This window comes from Bombina bombina, chromosome 10 (assembly GCF_027579735.1).
Source record: "Bombina bombina isolate aBomBom1 chromosome 10, aBomBom1.pri, whole genome shotgun sequence".
Classification (NCBI taxonomy): domain Eukaryota; kingdom Metazoa; phylum Chordata; class Amphibia; order Anura; family Bombinatoridae; genus Bombina; species Bombina bombina.
The window spans coordinates 166,191,920-166,214,717 of NC_069508.1; the positions used below are offsets into that span (position 1 = coordinate 166,191,920).

Here is a 22,798-nt window from a genome sequence, read left to right on the forward strand (position 1 = left end):
TCCTTGAAGGCTGAAGGTCTGGAGTTCATATCCAGCTTTGACTATGTGCTCTTCATAACGCATGTCTGGCAGATATCCTTGCCAAGGCTCTATTAACCGGTCTTTTCAGGATCCAGGGCAGGTTCGGGGTTCTCCTGTTCCGGGTATGGGCTATGTCCTTGGTCTGGCAAGTTGAGCTGGTCGACGGCCAGATTTCTTCAGTACCGCTTTCATTGGCTTTGCCTAGGCTCAATTAACGGTTTCCTCTGGACGGTTTGCTGAGGTACCCTGATGGCCTTGCGGTTCTGCAGGCAAGGGGTTATAGGGATAACCACTGCAGTTTATGCACCCTGCGCTAGGTTTCAGGGGATTCCTTCCAGGTTCATCTGCGTTAGAGAGTGTTCTCTTATTCGACCTGTGGCCTTGTGTCTTGTGGGCACGTACTCTCTCTCATGGCCCCCTTTTTCTTAGCGGGGGCTTGTTCTCCTATAAGGAGGCCTTGTTTAGGATTTTTCCTAGGATTCAAGGGAAGGAACAGAGGGTTTAACCTATTTAGAGAGCGGTATGCTCTCTGGGTTGTTCTGTTCTTCCGGTGTCTTGCTGACTCTGCGTCGAGATGGGCCATTGCTAGACTCTTCTAGGTCTTCGGCCTTGTTGACTGTCTTCTGGAGCCTCGGGAGGGGGGGTTTCCCGAGCTCTGTGGAATGGCTGAAGCCGTTTTGTTTTTTCCCCCTGCTCTTTTGTGAGCGGGTGCCGGGGTTCTTCTATTCCCCTGTTTTCGGACCTACTGATGCTTGGGCTGGCCCAGCTGGGAGTAGGTCCTTAGATCGTTGTTCTGCGGGTATGTAATAGGCCTAGTTTGAGGTTCTATACTTCTCCACTTTGGGACCTATGTGTCAGTCTGGCGGCTGGGATTGCCTAGAGGGTGCCCTCTGTTTGGGAGTTTTTACAATCCAATATCCTGTTTGTCCGCCTCTTACTTTTTGTAAAGTTTTCTGACTCGTCTAGGTCTGCTACACATATTTGTGTTAAATACTTCAGTATTTTAGGTGCTGACGACTTGAGGATAAGTTTTCTGTGGTCATTTCAGTGCTTTCACTCGTCGTGGAGAGTAGAAATCGTTGTTTCAGATGCCCGGTACTAGGCCTTGTGTTCTGTTGGTCTAGGAGTTGCCTCCCCTTATTGTTTGGACCCATTTGGGTCTTTATGAGCTGGGCTCGTTATAGGGGTCTTCCTTTATGGAATTTTGTGGCATCCTTTCGATTTCCTTTGGTTTTTTTCTTGCCCTGTCCCTTTGGGAGTTTTGGACTGGTGTTCCCTTCAATAGTAAGGGGGGTGTGGTTGGGGGCCGACCGCTGGGCGACGGTGTCTCCTGGAGGACTGTTGGTTCAGTTGAGTCTGATTTTACGGTCTGTAGCTATGCTTTCGGACTATCTGCGGATCAGTGTCCTTGGGGCCTTTTCCTTTCAATGTTCTCGGCTTCGGACGAAGCGGGGCTTTGTTGGGTAGTGGTTTCAGGCCTGGTGCCCTCAGAATGGGTTGCCTCTTGTAACCTCCTGTCTTGGCATTCAGTGTCCTTTATAGCTTGGGTATTGTTTTCCCAAAAGTAATGAATGCAGCTGTGAACTCATAAATTATACTTACCGGGTCCACAACTCCCCACCCGTATAATTTTCTGTGGGGCGTCTGTATTTTTATTCTTCTGTCACCTTTTTCACCCTGATATTTCTTCTACTGTTCTTCGGCAGAATGACTGAGGGATGAGGGGAGTGGGAGGAGTATTTAAGCTTTTGGCTGGGGTGTCTTTGCCTCCTCCTAGTGGCCAGGTTCTTAATTCCCAAAAGTAATGAATGCAGCTGTGGACTCTTTCCATCTGAAGAAAAGAAAATTATCAGGTAAACATAATTTATGTTTTGTTTTATTTAGAAACTTTGCTGGATTGAAGACAATGCTGTGGTCCTATTTTAGGCATTTTATCTCTCCTAGATCATCATTAGATGTGAGACCTTCTGAACTTCTTCTCAGTCCTGAAAGGCAATATTCACTTATTTCTCTGGTTTGAGAAAATACAGAGGAACAAAACATGAGTTTAAACCATTTTACATTCTGCACAGATATGTACTAAAAAGAACCGTAGCCGATTTATATTTAGCTTTTTACTTAGAAGCTTACACTGATCTGATGGACACGAAAACAATATCATGTGTCAGAGACATGTTCCCAGTTGTCAAGTTAAAAAAATTGTGGGCTAGATTACAAGTGGAGCGCAATCTATAGCACAGAGTGTGTAATCTTGTGCTCGGTCTCATGCTAAGGATAACGCAACTCCTCCTAACATGCCCAAAACTTTTTTAGCACATCCTGTACTTTTAATGTATAGCGCAGGAAGCGCTATTTTAATTCCAAGATTTTTGAGACCTGAAGTAAACCATTATTATTAATAGCTTAGCGCTTAAGTGATATCCTATGTGAATTTTACTGCGCACCCCTTAGTAGTTTATGTAAGAGATTTAGCACACCTTCACAGACATGCAGATGTTAGAATGATCGCTTGAGCGATGAAAAAACAAGCAAAAAAATAAAGCTCTATTTATTGCACTTGAGCAGTGTTAAAGGGACATTGTACACTAGATTTTTCTTTGCATAAATGTTTTGTAGATTATCCATTTCTATAGCCCTATATGGAGGTGTTTTTGTAAAAATGTATAGTTTTGCTTACCAAGACCCAAATTTTAGATGTATTCTGAACTCTGATGTCTACAGACTCCAGATTGCTCATTTTTGTGTAATGGGTCTTTTCATATGCAGGGGAGGGGAGTGTCTGCTCTTCCAGCTTTCTCAGCCCATTTCAGTGGGTGTCCCAGCCTAACCTCATCAACTGTGCTAAATTGGGAGCTTCTAATAAAGTTTTTAAAGGTTTTACACTGGATTTTTAGATTAGTATCTGTGCATATTCTTCTTTATAGAATTGTCAATACATACAGTTATATGAAAATGAGTGTATTATTATCGGTTATTTGTAGAGCGCCAACAGATTCCGCAGCAGCACTATATCTGCAATTTGTACTGGATTGTAACATCTGATTGCTGCTTTACAGACACCTCGGCTGTCCTGCTACTCGTTTCACAGCTAGTCTGCTTCATCAGAGAATCACTGGCTGGTTTTGCTTATGGTGTAAATGTGATTTGTTGGAAAATAAAGTGCCTGTCACACCCAGTACCCGTCTCACTGATCAGTCTCGTCTATTTCATTGTGAGATAAACAGAATGCTGTAGCTTCAGCTTTCACAATCTGGCAACCTTCACATTTTCTAAATTAATTTTGAAAGTGAGAATATGCTTTGTAGCATATGGCAGATCCCACTCATTTAATACCAGCGCTCCTGCCAGCAATTCATATCATTGTTAGTTTTCTAGCATCTGTGATGGTACCACAGGACAGGGGGAATCGCACCATGCCTTATGAGCGTTTACTAATACTTTAGGCCACATTGTATAATACTACACATAAGTAACTTCCGTTACTGTTCCTAAATAGTAAAACGTGTTTTCTCTCTCCAGAGGGGACCATTTATAGAGATAGTAATGACGATTACAATGAAAAACATCACAATGGAGGGCGCTATATTATGTCATCTTTTATTACTTTACAATAAGGAGACGGAGTTCTTGTTTCTACCTCGTATCTCTTCTTCTGTAACCACGGCTTCTTTGTTGTAATCTAATTGCTAATTACCCAGCGCTGTGTTTATAGCATGTTGCTTTCCATATGGAATATAATTATTAAGAGCTAATGAGAGCTTGGGGCATTTTCTAGGCTCTCTAAAGAGAACTCGTACAGAGGAATTGTCTTCTGCTTGCACAGTGACCTCACTGTGCAATTTATAGAATGATATTCAGCATGTGAGAGTAACTGTAGCATTTACTTATACACAATCTTATCATAGTTGTATATGCCCCTCTGGGGGGAGCACGATTTGCCAAAGTATAGTACAGTAATAGATGGCAAATAATTATGTATTTGTTTAACAGTCATGGGTCATAGCCCTTAAAAAAGCCTCTTTTGTATGTTTAGCGCAATAATGGCGAACCTTGGCTCTATAAATGTTTTAGAACTACATTTCCCATGATGCTCAACTGGATGTCAGTGTACCTAAGCATGATGGGAAATGTAGTTCTGAAACATCTGGCATGCATAGGTTCCCCATCACTGGTTTAGCGTATCTCATTGGTTATAGCCAGTTAGGAAGAAACATAGAGAAATATTTGCACTGATCAATCAAGCAATTACTGTTTAGCATAGTGCAGGGTTAGGGTTCTAGATCTTGCAGAATGTATCCCAGCTTTTCAGGGGTAGTGAAAAAACAACAGTGTTCAGATGTAAACTGCAGAAAATCAGGCAAAATAAACAATAGGAGTATATTACAGGGGGGTTTTTTTTGTTTTTTTATTACACTTAAAGGGACGGGCTACTTAAAAATGTTTATTGTTTAAAAAGATAGATAATCCCTTTATTACCAATTTCCCAGTTTTGCATAACTAACACGGTTATAATAATACACTTTTTACCTCTGTGATTTCATTGTATCTGAGCCTCTACAGACTGCCTCCTTATCAAAGATGTTTTGACAGACTTGCATTTTAGCCAATCAGTGCTGACTCATATATATCTCAATGGGAGTGAGTACAATTTTATCTATATGGCTAACAAGAACTAGTGCTGTCTAGCTGTGAAAAACTGTCAAAATGCAGAGATAAGAGATGGCCTTCAAGGGCTTAGAAATTAGCATATGAGGCTGCCTAGGTTTAGCTTTCCACAAAGAATACCAAGAGAACAAAGCAAATTTGATGATAAAAATAAATTGGAAAGTTGTTTAAATTTGCATGCCCTATCTGAATCATGAATGTCCCTTGTCCCTTTATTAAACATTTTGTAGGAAATTTAATTTTTGGTTTAATGTCTCTTTAACAAGTGAGGTTAAGTTGCAATAAGGCAGTGGTTGTTACTCTGATCCACCTTCCTTACACTTATTTGTAAAAAGTGTGTAACAGTATGGTTCCATCACTATGTGTGATGGGTAGATATCTCCTCTGCAGCTTGTGTTCATGCAAAGTCATCTTGCACTTTATAATGATTTAACCCTTTGTATTATATTTATTTGGGTTAAAGGGACAGTATACAACAGTTTCATATAACTGCATGTAATAGACACTACTATAAAGAAGAATATGCACAGATACCAATCTAAAAATCCAGTGTAAAACCTTTTAAAAATGTACTTAGAAGCTCCAAGTTTAGTCTGGGACACCCACTGAAAGGGGCTGGGGAAGCAATAAGAGCAGGCGCCCCCTCCTCCACTTCCCTGTATATGAAAAGACAGATAACAGAAACAAGTGGCAGCAGGAAAATCAGCACATTGTTATTAAAAAATAAGCAAAACTATACATTTTCGCAAAAACACTCCCAGGTGGGCTATATAAATGGATTATCTACAAAACATTTATGCAAAGAAAAATCTATTGTACTATGTCCCTTTAAGATGGTGCATTACTAATAGTTGGACCCCACACATAACCCCCTCACCTAAGGAATACCATGAAGTTTTTTTGCTATGCAGCTCCATAATCTGACTGCCCATGAAGAGCATTTAGTACCTACAAATGGCTCCTCTTTGACTATGTAATGAGTAATCAACTTGTTCATTTAAAAACAAAAAACAAACGGTTTTTAGACTGTGTCTTGCTAGTATGACGTGTGCTATTAATTTGGCTTGTTGGCAAGTAAAGTCTATAGCAGTAGCAGATTTTCGGATTGTCGTAGAATGCTAATTAAAGAGACATATGACGAGTAAAAAAAAAATTGAAGCTAGGGTGGCTAAAACATAGCGACAACAGCTCTGTTTGTTGACAGATGCAGGAACCGCATTCTCAGTAATTGGGTAATGGTGTAAACATTGGCAAACCAGCAAGTCCCTCTGTGAATTCAGAACAGAAGGCAAACTGAAATCAGCAGTATAAACAGAGCCGCCCCTTCTGGTGACACCTACAAGATGCTGCTCAAACTGTTTTAAGATTTCCAGCATGCAAAAGAAATATATATATAAGGGCATTCTGACTGGCCACAGATCTTTCATTAGATGCTGCCCATCTGTAAATGCTTGTGCATTCCCTTTTGTAGATGCGTCTTGCTTTTCCTGCTCCGTGAATTTCTGAGTATGCCTCACGTTCGTTGCCACCTCCTGACAACTGATTGTAGGACTATGTTTAACAGCTTTTCCTTATTTAGATACAATTCCCACAAGTCGATGTATTGTTAAGTCCCACAGTACCTGATCTACTACTTTGGGGTAATATACAATATGGTATATACTTTAGGAACAATATATTTTCTCAATTTTTGTAAATGTCTTTTCCATTAAAAAAAAAAAAAAAAATCACCCAAGCTTTAAATTAAACTTGTGTGTGTCAATAAATGTGTGCACCATTGTAATGATTGTGCACTTAAAGGAATAGTTTAGTCAAAATTAAATTTAAAGGGAAGGTCAATTTTGGATAATACAAATACACCATTGTAAACATTGATATAAATATATACAAGTCGCTGAGTTTATACTGTCAAAAAAATAGTCTTCTTCAATTAAAATATATATATAAATTTCCCCCTGTTATCGCGATTAGCTCCGCCCCTACCATACTTCCTTATTTCTCTGTTGTGACGTAGCTGTAGTTCCTACAAGCGGACTACACTCGTGCACAACAGTCAATTGGAAATGCGCATGCGTATATTCAACTCAGTAGCGCATGCGTTCAAATGACCAACGATACTTTGTATTCACTCAATACAAAAATAGATGCATTCATTGCTACGCTACGCAATCCGATAGTCACTCGCTCGATCGGTCAGGATATTATATTCCGTTATTGTCTTGTTATTCTCAGAAGGGAGTACGCATGCGCGTTCCATGAACGAGCAGGACGGTGGTGACGCGCTTTTTTTTTTAAACGCATGCGCAGAACAATGTAGTGACGTGAGAGAAAAGGGGCTGGACGCCACGGGGGTAGAATATAGATTGGATCCAAGAAATGTCAATCAATCATGGGAGTATGGCGGGCGGATAATACGCCGAAAACGGAGCGGAATTAAAAGGTGAAAATTAAAAAGGGTTAACAATATTGTTAAAAAAAATTGATGAATGAACATTGTACTTATTTTACGGCAGCAATTGAAAAATGTTAAGCAATGTGCCAGACTTGACCTTCACTTTAAGCAACTTTCTAATTTACTCCTATTATCAATTTTTATTGTTCTCTTGCTATCTTTATTTGAATGTAAGCTTAGGAGCCGGCCCATTTTTGGTTTAGCACCTGGGTGTCGCTTGCTGATTGGTGGCTACATTTAGACACCAATCAGAAAGTGCTACCCAGGTGCGGAAACAAAGATTGTCCGGCTCCTATGCTTACATTCCTGCTTTTTCAAATAAAGATACCAAGAGAATGAAGAAACATTGTCAATAGGAGTAAATTAGAAAGTTGCTGCTCTCTCTGAATCATGAAAGCTTAATTTTGACTAGACTGTACCTTTAATAGTCTTGAAATGTTATTGCCCTGACAAAAAAAAGCTGTGCCTGCTCTTAAGATTGCAGGTAGTGCGGCACCATAATTACGTCCCTGTGCGGTCCTGCACCAGCTGTTTGTAGGTAGCATCGTTAGGAGACGAGCTTTGGGGCAACCACAAGAACCTGTCTGCTCACATCTTTCACCTCTTGTTGTTGCAGTAAAAGGGACCCTGGGATTTGTGGGCAGCTCTAATTAGAGAAGCAGTAACTTACCTTGCTCGTCTCATCAGCCAGGGAGCCCCTGTATAAGGTGTCTTTTGCTGAGCTTGGACTTTTTTTCTGTTAGAAAAAGGGAATTGTGAAACACTGTAGCGGTGCAATATGTCTTTACAGGGAGATAAATATGTATTTTATTATTGCGTTGTTGCGTGCATAACATTATGTGTTTAATGCCTGGGGTTAAACACATAATAAAAGTCAGCTATAGAGAGCTAGCTGAGCAATGACAAGAGGTTTATATGTGTGCAGCCACCAATCTGCAGATGATTCCCAGCAGTGCATTGCTGCACCTGACCCTATTTGTGTGTACTTTTAAACAAACGTTACTAACAAAACATAATGCTTTTGTAATAGAAATAAATTGAAAGTACTGCTCTATCTGACCCATAAGACCTGGAACTTACTTAAAGGGACAGTCTACACCAGAATTTTTATTGTTTAAATAGATCATCCCTTTATTACCCATTCCCCAGTTTTGCATAACCAACACAGTTATATTAATATACTTTTTACCTCTGTGACTACCTTCTATCTAAGCCTCTGCAGACTGCCCCTTATATCTGTTATTTTGACAGACTTTGCATTTTAGCCAATCAGTGCTGACTCCTAGGTAACTCCATGGGCATGAGCACAATGTTATCTTTATGGCACAACTGAACGAACGCCCTCTAGTTATGAAAAAATGTCAAAATACATACAGATAAGAGGCGGCCTTCAATGGCTTAAACATTAGCATATGCACCTACCTAGGTTTAGCGTTCAACTAAGAATACCAAGAGAACAAAGCAAAATTGATGATAAAAGTAAATTAGAAAGTTGTTTAAAATTAAATGCCCTATCTGAATCATTACAGTTTATTTTTGACTATACTGTCCCTTCAACTGTCCATCCACAATATATATAATAGCCAGCAGCTAACCTGTTAGAGGCTATAACATACAGTTATTAGGTGTGTTTCCACAACATCTCTAATATGTACTGTAATAGATAATTATTCCATGTTAAGGGTTGTTTAAAACTTGCACTGAATTTTCTAGGTCACATTCTTTAAGTGTCATCAAGTATGTGGAGTTTACTGGACGCTTCATGAAATCTATCCCCCTGTGCACTTGGTCTGCTCCTGCTCTAGCTCTGCCTCTGGCACATCAATTTACAAGTACAAATACCCCAATCTGGAATTTATCATTAATATATCATTTAAAAATAAAATTATTGAAATATTACCATTTCCTTCCATATGGCAGGAGAGTCCACTACTTCATTCCTTAATGTTGGGAAAGTACAACACCTGGCCACCAAGAGGAGGCAAAGACACCCCAGCCAAAGGCTTAAATATTTCTCCCACTTCCCCAATCCCCAGTCATTCTTTGCCTTTCGTCACTATAGGAGGTGGTAGAGAAGTGTCAGAAGATTTGGATAGTCCTGTAGGGGTATGTTCCCTTCGAGAAAGGACTGGAGTTTTAAGTAATCATGTCAACCTCTCAGTGAGAGTATTGAGTCTGGAGATGCATGGAAAATTTTTCTGCAAACCCATCCAGACTGTCGCTAACAGCTCCTGAGCAATCGGTGTTGACGAGTTTACTGCTTCCTGCTACACACTCAAGTCCATGTCAGAAGTGCTGCTGCAAGACTGTCACACTTGAGAGACTATGCCTGTACCACAGCATGGATCGTGGAGGGTAAGACCGTTTTTTATATATATACATTTTAAAACGCTATACAGGGTCACAGTGTGGCTCCTTTATACCTCGATAGGATCAAGGGTTAGTATCTCCTTCAAGGAGATTATTTGAACAGTTTGGGGATTTATATCTGCTTACTGTGAGAGTTTTTTTAGGCTCATAGGCTGTGTGTTTTTGGCTTGGAACAAACAGGTTTTACTTTTGATTTTGAAGTGTTGCGTAGCTCATAATAGCTTGGCGCCCTTTTTCATAGCAGGGGAAGTCCTGTTTTACCTACCACGTGACCGGGTGCAGTCTCTTTCATTTCATAAGATCCTGCTGCAGACATCACTCCTGAGGAGAGCGTTTTCACTGTTAGCTGTCTGGATCTAGGAATTGGTGAGTGCCCCAGCCATTGGGAGTATTAAGGTGACGTTTTTTAACTAAAAGCATTTATTTTTGTCCTTCTGTGGGTAAATACAAAGCTATGGAGGACTCTGATAATTACATTAGAAGGTTCTGCTCCTTCTGTACTGATTAATAATTCCTGTTTATATTGTGAGGAGGCTGTGGTTTTGTTCCATTTGCCTAAATACTGCTCTAAAGTCTAAGAAGGGAGGCATGCCTGCTAATACTCATAGCGCTATTAGCCCTTCTGAGCTGTCTACTTCTCAGGAATCTGGGTCCCGAGAAATTACTACCCTTTCTACTTTACCCCTCCACATGCAGTTTCCAGCGGCTCAACTAATCCTCTATCTGGAGGAGGCGTTTTTCCAGCGGACTTTACTGCGCAGTTACAATCGGCGGTGTCTGCGGCCCTGAGTGCCTTACCTTGCTCTAACAAATGCAAGAGAAAGGTTAAACATGGTTCTCCTGACCTAGAGTCATCTAAATATTTGTCGGATTTAGGAAATATATCCTAGCTATCCAAGAATGAGTTAACCTCAGTAGCTTCAGAGGGTAAACTTTCTGAGTCAGAGACTTCAGTTACTAAACCTCCTTCAGGTGAGGAACCCTCCTTTAGATTTAAAATTCAGCATCTGCATTTTTTATTAAAGGAGGTTCTGTCTACTCTAAAGGTTCCAGAGGCTATACTCCCTGAGGAGCCTAAGATCCCTAAATTAGGGAGGGTTTACGAAGATAGGAAGGTCCCTCTGACTTTTCCTGTGCCAGTTAAGATGGCGAACATTATTGGTAACGAATGGGAAACAGTAGGAACTTCTTTTTCCCCCTGGTCTACTTTTAAAAAATTATTCTCGGTCCCTGACTCTCAATTAGATTTGTGGGGCTCCATCCAAAAGGTGGATGGCACTATCTCCACGTTGGCTAAGCATACTACTATCCCTCTGGAGGATAGTTCTTCTTTTAGAGAGGCTATGGATAAAAAAAATGGAAACTTTTCTGAGGAAGATGTTTCAACATACAGGGTTTTTATTTCAACCGGCGGAAGCTGTAGCCACGGTTGCTGGAGCAGCTACCTACTAGTGCGACACTCTGTCTGAGCTCATTGAGGTGGAGGCTCCCCTCGAGGATATTCAGGAGAAAATTAAGGCACTGGGAATTGCTAACTCCTTGATCTGTGACGAGAATATGCAGATTATTCGCATAAATGCAAAGGCCGCTGGTTTTGCAATTCTAGCCCGCGGGGCTTTCTGGTTGAAGTCTTGGTCTGGAGATATGACTTCTAAATCCAGACTCCTTTCTCTTCCCTTCAAGGTGAAGATTTTTTTTGGTCCAGGATTGGACTCCATTATCTCTACGGTTACCGGAGGTAAAGGTGCCTTCCTACCGCAAGATAAGAAGAAAAGGCCTAAGGGACGGCAACTGTCTAATTTTCATTCCTTTCGTGCTGACAAGTCGGAACGACAGCAGTCATCTTTCAAGTCCGAGCAGCCCAAAAGTACTTGGAATCCCGCTCACTCCTGAAATAAGTCCAAACAGACTAAGAAGCCTGCCGAGAACAAATCGGCATGAAGGGGCAGCCCCCGATCTGGGATCGGATCGAGTAGGGGACAGACTGTCTCTTTTTGGTTCCAAGATGTACAGGATCCTTGGGTGTTGGAGGTTGTATCTCAAAAATTCAGGATAGGATTCAAGTCTCATCTGCCCAGGGGCAGATTCCTACTCTCCTGTCTTTCGACAAGACCAGAAAAGAGTGCTGCCTTCTTAGGTTGTGTACATGATCTCTCCTCTCTAGGAGTAATTGTCCCGGTACCTACAACAGTAAAAGGATTGGGGTTTTATTCAAACCTTTTCGTGGTTCCAAAGAAGAAGGGAACTTTCCGTCCAATTCTTGACCTAAAGTGCCTAAACAAGTTTCTGAGTGTTCCCTCTTTCAAGATGGAAACAATTAGGTAAATCCTGCCTCTGATTCAGGAAGGATAGTTTATGACCACAATAGAACTGAAGGATGCATACCTTCACATCCTGATTCACAGGGAACATTTTCAGTTCCTGAGGTTTGCTTTTCTGGATCAGCACCAGTAAATAGCTCTTACGTTTGGCCTAGCTACTGCTCCAAATACAAGGGTGAATTTCCTGGGAACTATAATAGACTCCATATCAATGAGAATATTCCTCACAGATCAGAAACATTGCAACCTAACTTCTGCATGTTTTGCCATCCAGGCCTCCTCGAGACCCTCAGTGGCTCAGTGTATGGAGGTAATCAGACTCATGGTGTCCTGCATGGACATCATTCCTTTTGCCAGATTCCATCTCAGACCCTTACAACTATGCATGCTGAGACAATGGAACGGCGACCATTCAGATCTGTCTCAACAGATTGTGCTAGACAAGCTGTTGAGAGACTCGCTCTCCTGGTGGCTCTGTCCAGATCATCTGTCCCAAGGCACATGCTTTTTGAGACCGTCCTGGGAGATTATGACAACGGACGCAAGCCTTTCCGGCTGGGGAGCCGTTTGGGGTGCAAAGAAGGCACAAGGTCTGTGGACTCAGGAGTCCTCCTCCCTTACGATCAATATTTTGGAACTCCGGTCAGTCTTCAATGCCTTGAAGGCTTGGCCCCTTCTGGGTTTGTCCCAGTTTATCAGATTCCAATAAGACACTTTAACCTTGGTTGCCTATATCAACCATCAAGGGGGAAAGAGAAGTTCCTTGGCAATGAGAGAAGTATCTCAGATACTAGAGTGGGCGGAGACTAACAAATGTACGCTGTCAGCGATCCACATTCCGGCTGTGGACAACTGGGAAGCGGACTTCCTCAGCAGGCAATCCTTTCACCCAGGGGAGTGGTCTCTCAGTACCATGGAGGTTCAGACTCGTATATCTTTTTCCTCCATTACCGCTTCTCCCTCGTGTGGTGGCTCGCATCAAGCAGGAGCGAGCATCTGTGATTCTAATTGCTCCATCGTGGCCGCGAAGGACGTGGTTTGCGGATCTGGTGGGGATGTCCTCTTCTCCTCAGTGGAGGTTACCTTGTCACAGAGATCTGCTGATACAGGGTCCCTTCATTCATCAAAATCTAGATTCTCTGAGGCTGACTGCGTGGAGATTGAACGCTTAGTGTGGAGGACTTACTTGTACTAGCGTGAAGAGCATGGCTTTTCCTGGCATAAGGTTAAGGTTGCCAGAATTTTATCTTTTCTCCAGGATGGACTGGAGAAGGGCCTATCTGCTAGTTCCCTGAAGGGACAGATATCGGCCCTGTCGGTGTTACTGCACAAGAGATTGGCTGAACTTCCGGATGTGCAGTCCTTTGTTAAGGCTCTAGCTAGGATCAGACCCGTGTTTATTTCTGGGGCTCCGTCTTGGAGCCTCAGTCTTGTTCTTAGTGTTTTGAAGCAGGCTGTGTTTGAGCCTATGCATACTGTTGACATTAAATTGTTATCTTGGAAGGTTCTTTTTTTGCTGGCTATTGCCTCTGCGTGCAGCAATTTCTGCTTTGCAATGTGATCCCCTTTATCTGGTTTTTCATGCTGATAAGGCGGTTTTACACAATAAACTAGGGTTCCTCCCTAAGGTGGTGTGGAATCTTAACATTAATCAAGAAATAGTTATTCCTTCCTTGTGTCCTAATCCTTCTTCAGCAAAGGAATGTTTGCTTCACAATCTAGATGTGGTTTGTGCCTTGAAATTCTATCTTCAGGCTATTAAGGAATTCAGACAATCTTTCTCTTTGTCTTCTATACGGGGAAGGTTGAGGAGTGTAATTCGCTTAGTTTATGAGACAGCGGGACGACAGCCTCCTGAGAGGATAACGGCTCATTCCACTAGAGCAGTGGCTTCCTCTTGGGCTTTTAAGAACAAAGCCTCAATGGATCAGATTTGTAAGGCAGCTACTCGGTCCTCCTTACACACTTTTTCTAAATTATATGTTCAATGTGTTTTCTTCGGCTGAAGCAGCTTTTTGGAGAAACGTTTTGCAGGCTGTGATACCCTCAGAATAGGGTCCGCCTCTTTTTTCTGTTCCCTTCTGTTATTCATTCAGTGTCCTCTGGAGCTTGGGTATAGTTTTCCCAACAGTAAGGAATGAAGTTGTGGATTCTCCCTGCCTTATGGAAGGAAAACATAATTTATGCTTACCAGATAAATTCCTTTCCTTCCTGGCAGGGAGAGTCCACAACCCTGTCCGTAATTTTTTTTTTTTTATGGGCAGCTCCCTTTTTATATTTTTTTCCTTCTGGCACCTTTTATACCCTAATGTTTCTCCTACTTTTCCTTGTTCCCTCAGCAGAATGACTGGGGAATAGGGGAAGTGGGAGGGATATTTAAAGTGATGGTGAACTCCTCTGTTGGTAAATGACAGATTTCGATTATTTAATATAATATCTATTAAACCGCATTAAAAATGTTTACCCTTTTTATATGCACTTTTATTATAATTTACACATATTTAGAAACCGTTGTAGTGCTGCATCGCTCCGCCTCTTATATTTCCTTTACTGAATACACTAGACCCTTATCTTGTTTCCACCCTCTCTGCACGTCATAGAATTTGCTCGCTCCCGACCCTGATATTTTCAAAGTATGCGCATTGTTGAAAATTACGTATACCAAGTAAACATTGAGTCACGAGATTCAATGTTTACTTGGTTCAGTCTGAATTAAAATATTGGTGTGATCGAGCGAGCGAGAGATCGGTCCCTTAGAAAACGAGCATATTTGTACTATTCTGAAATATCAAAAAGTCGCAAACTATTTAATTAGATATTAAATACAATTAGCATATTTATTTATTATATTTGCTAAATTATAGTGATGGGGTTATATTTTATAAGTTCTCTATATATCTATGTAATATCAATTGTTTAAAAATAGTTATTAATGCAAAATAATCAAAACATTATTATTACGGTTTCACATAAAATCGATCTTTTCAACACTTGAATGAATCTAAAACATCTTGAAATAAACAGGATTATTAATATAATCAATTCATATAGAGTTTACCCTCACTTTAATCCTTTGGCTGGGATGTCTTTGCCTCCTCCTGGTGGCCAGGTGTTGTATTTTCCCAACAGTAAGGAATGAAGTTGTGGACTCTCCCTGCCAGGAAGGAAAGGATTTTTCTGGTAAGCCTAAATTATGTTTCTTTCATGTAATTAGCAAGAGTCCATGAGCTAGTGACGTATGGGATATACATTCCTACCAGGAGGGGCAAAGTTTCCCAAACCTCAAAATGCCTACAAATACACCCCTCACCACACCCACAAATCAGTTTTTACAAACTTTGCCTCCTATGGAGGTGGTGAAGTAAGTTTGTGCTAGATTCTACGTTGATATGCGCTCCGCAGCAGGTTGGAGCCCGGTTTTCCTCTCAGCGTGCAGTGAATGTCAGAGGGATGTGAGGAGAGTATTGCCTGTTTGAATTCAATGATCTCCTTCTACGGGGTCTATTTCATAGGTTCTCTGTTATCGGTCGTAGAGATTCATCTCTTACCTCCCTTTTCAGATCGACGATATACTCTTATATATATATATATACCATTACCTCTGCTGATTTTCGTTTCAGCACTGGTTTGGCTTTCTACAAACATGTAGATGAGTGTCCTGGGGTACGTAAGTTTTATTTTCTGTGACACTCTAAACTATGGTTGGGCACTTTTTTAATAAAGTTCTAAATATATGTATTCAAACATTTATTTGCCTTGACTCAGGATGTTCAACATTCCTTATTTTCAGACAGTCAGTTTCATATTTGGGATAATGCACTTGAATCAATTATTTTTCTTACCTTAAAAATTTGACTTTTTTCCCCGTGGGCTGTTAGGCTCGCGGGGGCTTAAAATGCTTCATTTTATTGCGTCATTCTTGGCGCTGACTTTTTTGGCTCAAAAAATCTTTTCTGTTTCCGGCGTCATATGTGTCGCCGGAAGTTGCGTCATTTTTGACGTTCTTTTGCGCCAAAAATGTCGGCGTTCCGGACGTGGCGTCATTTTTGGCGCCAAAAGCATTTAGGCGCCAAATAATGTGGGAGTCTTATTTGGCGCTAAAAAAATATGGGCGTCGCTTTTGTCTCCACATTATTTAAGTCTCATTTTTCTTTGCTTCTGGTTGCTAGAAGCTTGTTCCTTGGCATTTTTTCCCATTCCTGAAACTGTCATTTAAGGAATTTGATCAATTTTGCTTTATATGTTGTTTTTTCTCTTACATATTGCAAGATGTCTCACGTTGCATCTGAGTCAGAAGATACTTCAGGAAAATCGCTGTCTGGTGCTGGAACTACCAAAGCTAAGTGTATCTGCTGTAAACTTTTGGTAGCTGTTCCTCCAGCTGTTGTTTGTATTAATTGTCATGACAAACTTGTTAATGCAGATAATATTTCCTTTAGTAATGTACCATTACCTGTTGCAGTTCCATCAACATCTAATGTTCAGAATGTTCCTGATAACATAAGAGATTTTGTTTCTGAATCCATCAAGAAGGCTATGTCTGTTATTCCTCCTTCTAGTAAACATAAAAAATCTTTTAAAACTTCTCTTTATACAGATGAATTTTTAAATGAACATCATCATTCTGATTCTAATGACTCTTCTGGTTCAGAGGATTCTGTCTCAGAGGTTGATGCTGATAAATCTTCATATTTATTTAAAATGGAATTTATTCGTTCTTTACTTAAAGAAGTACTAATTGTTTTAGAAATTGAGGATTCTAGTCCTCTTGATTATTCCAGAAGTTTTTCCTGTTCCTGGTGCTATTTCTGAAGTAATTTCCAGAGAATGGAATAATTTGGGTAAATCATTTACCCCTTCTAAACATTTTAAGCAATTATATCCCGTGCCGTCTGACAGATTAGAAGTTTGGGACAAAATCCCTAAGTTGATGGGGCTATTTCTACCCTTGCTAAACGTACTACTATTCCTACGTCAGATTGTACTTCGTTTAAAGATCCTTTAGATAGGAAAATTGAATCCTTTCTAAGAAAAGCTTATCTGTCTTCAGGTAATCTTCTTAGACCTGCTATATCATTGGCTGATGTTGCTGCAGCTTCAACTTTTTGGTTGGAAACTTTAGCGCAACAAGTAACAGATCATGATTCTCATAATATTATTATTCTTCTTCAACATGCTAATAATTTTATCTGTGATGCCATTTTTGATATTATCAGAGTTGATGTCAGGTTTATGTCTCTAGCTATTTTAGCTAGAAGAGCTTTATGGCTTAAAACTTGGAATGCTGATATGTCTTCTAAATCGACTCTACTTTCCATTTCTTTCCAGGGTAACAAATTATTTGGTTCTCAGTTGGATTCTATTATCTCAACTGTTACTGGTGGGAAAGGAACTTTTTTACCACAAGATAAAAAATCTAAGGGTAAAAACAGGGCTAATAATCGTTTTCGTTCCTTTCGTTTCAACAAAGAACAAAAACCTGATCCTTCATCCTCAGGAGCAGTTTCAGTTTGGAAACCATCTCCAGTCTGGAATAAATCCAAGCCTTCTAGAAAAGCAAAGCCAGCTTCTAAGTCCACATGAAGGTGCGGCCCTCATTCCAGCTCAGCTGGTAGGGGGCAGGTTACGTTTTTTTAAAGAAATTTGGATCAATTCTGTTCACAATCTTTGGATTCAGAACATTGTTTCAGAAGTATACAGAATTGGTTTCAAGATAAGACCTCCTGCAAAGAGATTTTTTCTTTCCCGTGTCCCAGTAAATCCAGTGAAAGCTCAAGCATTTCTGAAATGTGTTTCAGATCTAGAGTTGGCTGGAGTAATTATGCCAGTTCCAGTTCTGGAACAGGGGCTGGGGTTTTATTCGAATCTCTTCATTGTACCAAAGAAGGAGAATTCCTTCAGACCAGTTCTGGATCTAAAAATATTGAATCGTTATGTAAGGATACCAACGTTCAAAATGGTAACTGTAAGGACTATCTTGCCTTTTTGTTCAGCAAGGGCATTATATGTCCACAATAGATTTACAGGATGCATATCTGCATATTCCGATTCATCCAGATCATTATCAGTTCCTGAGATTCTCTTTTCTGGACAAGCATTACCAGTTTGTGGCTCTGCCGTTTGGCCTAGCTACAGCTCCAAGAATTTTTACAAAGGTTCTCGGTGCCCTTCTGTCTGTAATCAGAGAACAGGGTATTGTGGTATTTCCTTATTTGGACGATATCTTGGTACTTGCTCAGTCTTTACATTTAGCAGAATCTCATACGAATCGACTTGTGTTGTTTCTTCAAGATCATGGTTGGAGGATCAATTCACTAAAAAGTTCATTGATTCCTCAGACAAGGGTAACCTTTCTGGGTTTCCAGATAGATTCAGTGTCCATGACTCTGTCTTTGACAGACAAGAGACGTCTAAAATTGATTTCAGCTTGTCGAAACCTTCAGTCACAATCATTCCCTTCGGTAGCCTTATGCATGGAAATTTTAGGTCTTATGACTGCTGCATCGGACGGGATCCCCTTTGCTCGTTTTCACATGCGACCTCTTCAGCTCTGTATGCTGAATCAATGGTGCAGGGATTACACAAAGATATCTCAATTAATATCTTTAAAACCGATTGTACGACACTCTCTAACGTGGTGGACAGATCACCATCGTTTAATTCAGGGGGCTTCTTTTGTTCTTCCGACCTGGACTGTAATTTGAACAGATGCAAGTCTTAAAGGTTGGGGAGCTGTGTGGGGATCTCTGACGGCACAAGGAGTTTGGGAATCTCAGGAGGTGAGATTACCGATCAATATTTTGGAACTCCGTGCAATTTTCAGAGCTCTTCAGTCTTGGCCTCTTCTGAAGAGAGAATCGTTCATTTGTTTTCAAACAGACAATGTCACAACTGTGGCATACATCAATCATCAAGGAGGGACTCACAGTCCTCTGGCTATGAAAGAAGTATCTCGAATTCTGGTTTGGGCGGAATCCAGCTCCTGTCTAATCTCTGCGGTTCATATCCCAGGTATAGACAATTGGGAAGCGGATTATCTCAGTCGCCAAACGTTGCATCCGGGCGAATGGTCTCTTCACCCAGAGGTATTTCTTCAGATTGTTCAAATGTGGGAGCTTCCAGAAATAGATCTGATGGCGTCTCATCTAAACAAGAAACTTCCCAGGTATCTGTCCAGATCCCGGGATCCTCAGGCGGAAGCAGTGGATGCATTATCACTTCCTTGGAAGTATCATCCTGCCTATATCTTTCCGCCTCTAGTTCTTCTTCCAAGAGTAATCTCCAAGATTCTGAAGGAATGCTCGTTTGTTCTGCTGGTAGCTCCGGCATGGCCTCACAGGTTTTGGTATGCGGATCTTGTCCGGATGGCCTCTTGCCATCCGTGGACTCTTCCGCTAAGACCAGACCTTCTGTCGCAAGGTCCTTTTTTCCATCAGGATCTCAAATGCTTAAATTTAAAGGTATGGAGATTGAACGCTTGATTCTTGGTCAAAGAGGTTTCTCTGACTCTGTGATTAATACTATGTTACAGGCTCGTAAATCTGTATCTAGAGAGATATATTATAGAGTCTGGAAGACTTATATTTCTTGGTGTCTTTCTCATCATTTTTCTTGGCATTCTTTTAGAATTCCGAGAATTTTACAGTTTCTTCAGGATGGTTTAGATAAAGGTTTATCCGCAAGTTCTTTGAAAGGACAAATCTCTGCTCTTTCTGTTCTTTTTCACAGAAAGATTGCTAATCTTCCTGATATTCATTGTTTTGTACAAGCTTTGGTTCGTATAAAACCTGTCATTAAGTCAATTTCTCCTCCTTGGAGTTTGAATTTGGTTCTGGGGGCTCTTCAAGCTCCTCCTTTTGAACCCATGCATTCATTGGACATTAAATTACTTTCTTGGAAAGTTTTGTTCCTTTTGGCGATCTCTTCTGCCAGAAGAGTCTCTGAATTATCTGCTCTTTCTTGCGAGTCTCCTTTTCTGATTTTTCATCAGGATAAGGCGGTGTTGCGAACTTCTTTTGAATTTTTACCTAAGGTTGTGAATTCCAACAACATTAGTAGAGAAATTGTGGTTCCCTCATTATGTCCTAATCCTAAGAATTCTAAGGAGAAATCGTTGCATTCTTTGGATGTTGTTAGAGCTTTGAAATATTATGTTGAAGCTACTAAGTCTTTCCGAAAGACTTCTAGTCTATTTGTTATCTTTTCCGGTTCTAGAAAAGGCCAGAAAGCTTCTGCCATTTCTTTGGCATCTTGGTTGAAATCTTTAATTCATCATGCCTATGTCGAGTCGGATAAAACTCCGCCTCAAAGGATTACAGCTCATTCTACTAGGTCAGTTTCTACTTCCTGGGCGTTTAGGAATGAAGCTTCGGTTGATCAGATTTGCAAAGCAGCAACTTGTTCCTCTTTGCATACTTTTACTAAATTCTACCATTTTGATGTATTTTCTTCTTCTGAAGCAGTTTTTGGTAGAAAAGTACTTCAGGCAGCGGTTTCAGTTTGAATCTTCTGTTTATGTTTTTCATTAAACTTTATTTTGGGTGTGGATTATTTTCAGCAGGAATTGGCTGTCTTTATTTTATCCCTCCCTCTCTAGTGACTCTTGCGTGGAAAGATCCACATCTTGGGTAGTCATTATCCCATACGTCACTAGCTCATGGACTCTTGCTAATTACATGAAAGAAAACATAATTTATGTAAGAACTTACCTGATAAATTAATTTCTTTCATATTAGCAAGAGTCCATGAGGCCCACCCTTTTTTTGTGGTGGTTATGATTTTTTTGTATAAAGCACAATTATTCAAATTCCTTATTTTATATGCTTTCGCACTTTTTTCTTATCACCCCACTTCTTGGCTATTCGTTAAACTGATTTGTGGGTGTGGTGAGGGGTGTATTTGTAGGCATTTTGAGGTTTGGGAAACTTTGCCCCTCCTGGTAGGAATGTATATCCCATACGTCACTAGCTCATGGACTCTTGCTAATATGAAAGAAATGAATTTATCAGGTAAGTTCTTACATAAATTATGTTTTCTACCCAGTCCTGGTTTGTATTGGGCTTGGCGGTTGCATCAGCAGTTAGGCGCACTGGAGCGCTAAAGCTTTGTATTTCATTTCAGTAACGGGGAGGACAATAAACGCTTCAAAACTTTTCCAGACTTAAGGAAGTATGAACATTCCACACTGTTTTAGACGGAGCTATTTCATACATATACATTATACTGATAAGATACTTCATAGTATTTGTTCATATGTGTTATGCTAAAGGATTATGGGTGACCTTGGCAATTCTTTGGTAAAACATTATTATGAATACCCTGTAATAAATGTGCTTTATCCCCTTTCTTTTCTAATTGTGATGAGAGAACACACCAGTTTTTTTCTTATATTGTTAAATTTAGAATTTTTTTAGAGGCTCTGCACCAGTTATAGGGTATGTTTTTTTAGATGATTTTTGCTAGTTTGGAGTAATAAGCAATAAGTTCACTCTCTGTTATTTGAACATAGTTTACTTTATTTACTTGTAACCAAATTCAATACTTTGTTATACCTTAGATAAGACCTTATACAAGTACAGTAAAAAGTATAATACAAATGGCCTACCTCTATGTACTGAAACCTTGAAACTATAATTTACCTTTCTGATTTCAGTACTGTACTCTCTTCCTCATGGTACTATGTATAAAAGTATTAAACTGATATAAAACTACTTTTAGGTTGCAGGTATAAGCTGTATTATGACATGTAAATATTGAGTAAATAAGAAGATATTGATGGTTACATTTAGTCCCATCTCCTCTCTAAGCTTTCCGATTTTACGGACACAAATATAGGGATATTCTGCCGCCCCTATGCACATGACTATATATAATGACCTGGTTAATGAGTATTTGGTTTCTCCTACAGTCTTGTGGAACCATATCTTAACTGGTGGGTAGATGACATCTAATCTCTGGAATATGTAGAATAGGTTTCACACATACCTTCTTTACTATCTTTAGTTTTGCCCTATTTGGGGAGAGGTAGGCAAAGCCTAGTACTCTGCTCTAGCTGAAGTGTTTGTTGTTTAGCTTTTCAGTTCACATTTGTGATCTTGCCGTTGGGTTGACCACATCACCATCCATCTTTACCAAGGTTCTAATGGTTCATTTGGTAAAGATCAGGTTGTGAGCATTTCTGTGACTTCTTACCTGCACTTATTTTTATTTGCACATACCGATTCCTTATGTAAAAGATTGCTGTGTGGTGGGCCAGGCACAATGGAAGGGGCCCTAGCTTGTCTGTGAGATTTTGTCTCTCGTAGTAGATGGGAGCAGCGTGCGAGTTGGTGATTGACACAATATAAGAACCCTTAGGGAAGGAGTTTTGTGTAGTCAGACAGGACTGAAATTCTTGTCCTTTTGGTCAAAGCCTGTTTGAGGTCAGTTCTTGGTTCAGGGGAGGTGGCCCCCCTCTACCTAAAATTAGTGTTTAATACTGTGTTGTGTTTCAGGCACCTCAGGGTTTATATACTTTTCAACAGCAAATAACCTTAGCCAGTAATGCATAGAGCCCCAAATGTCCCTTTAAGAGTTGATCCTACCTGATGGTCAGCTTCACTTGGGAAGATACCGAAGTATTCCATGTGACTCCTTGAAAAAGAACATACTAATAGCAGATCATCATATACTATCGTGTACATTTTATATAATTTTAGCAACTGTGCAAATAATACACCAGGAAATTTCTGATGCCAAATAGCTATAATTCCTAGAGATATATCTCCATGATGTGGCTGTATTAGTTAACCATCCACTTTTAGGGACTATTGTGATCTCAGTGTCACAGGTTCTAATCCTGACAGGCCCATCTTGACCTTTCCTTTCAATAAATTAAGTGCCGTTAAGGTGGACAATTATAACAGTTCTAAGTAAAATGAGTTGGTGTAGAGACAAGATTGTCAAACCGTTTTTCTTGAAGCAAACTTTC

At 40.3% G+C, this 22,798-nt stretch overlaps 1 protein-coding gene across 1 annotated transcript in view; it reads left to right on the forward strand.

Annotated features, from left to right (window-relative positions):
* FAF1 (Fas associated factor 1) overlaps window positions 1-22,798 on the forward strand; it is a 700,642-nt gene that overhangs the window by 673,793 nt on the left and 4,051 nt on the right. The window lies entirely within an intron of this gene.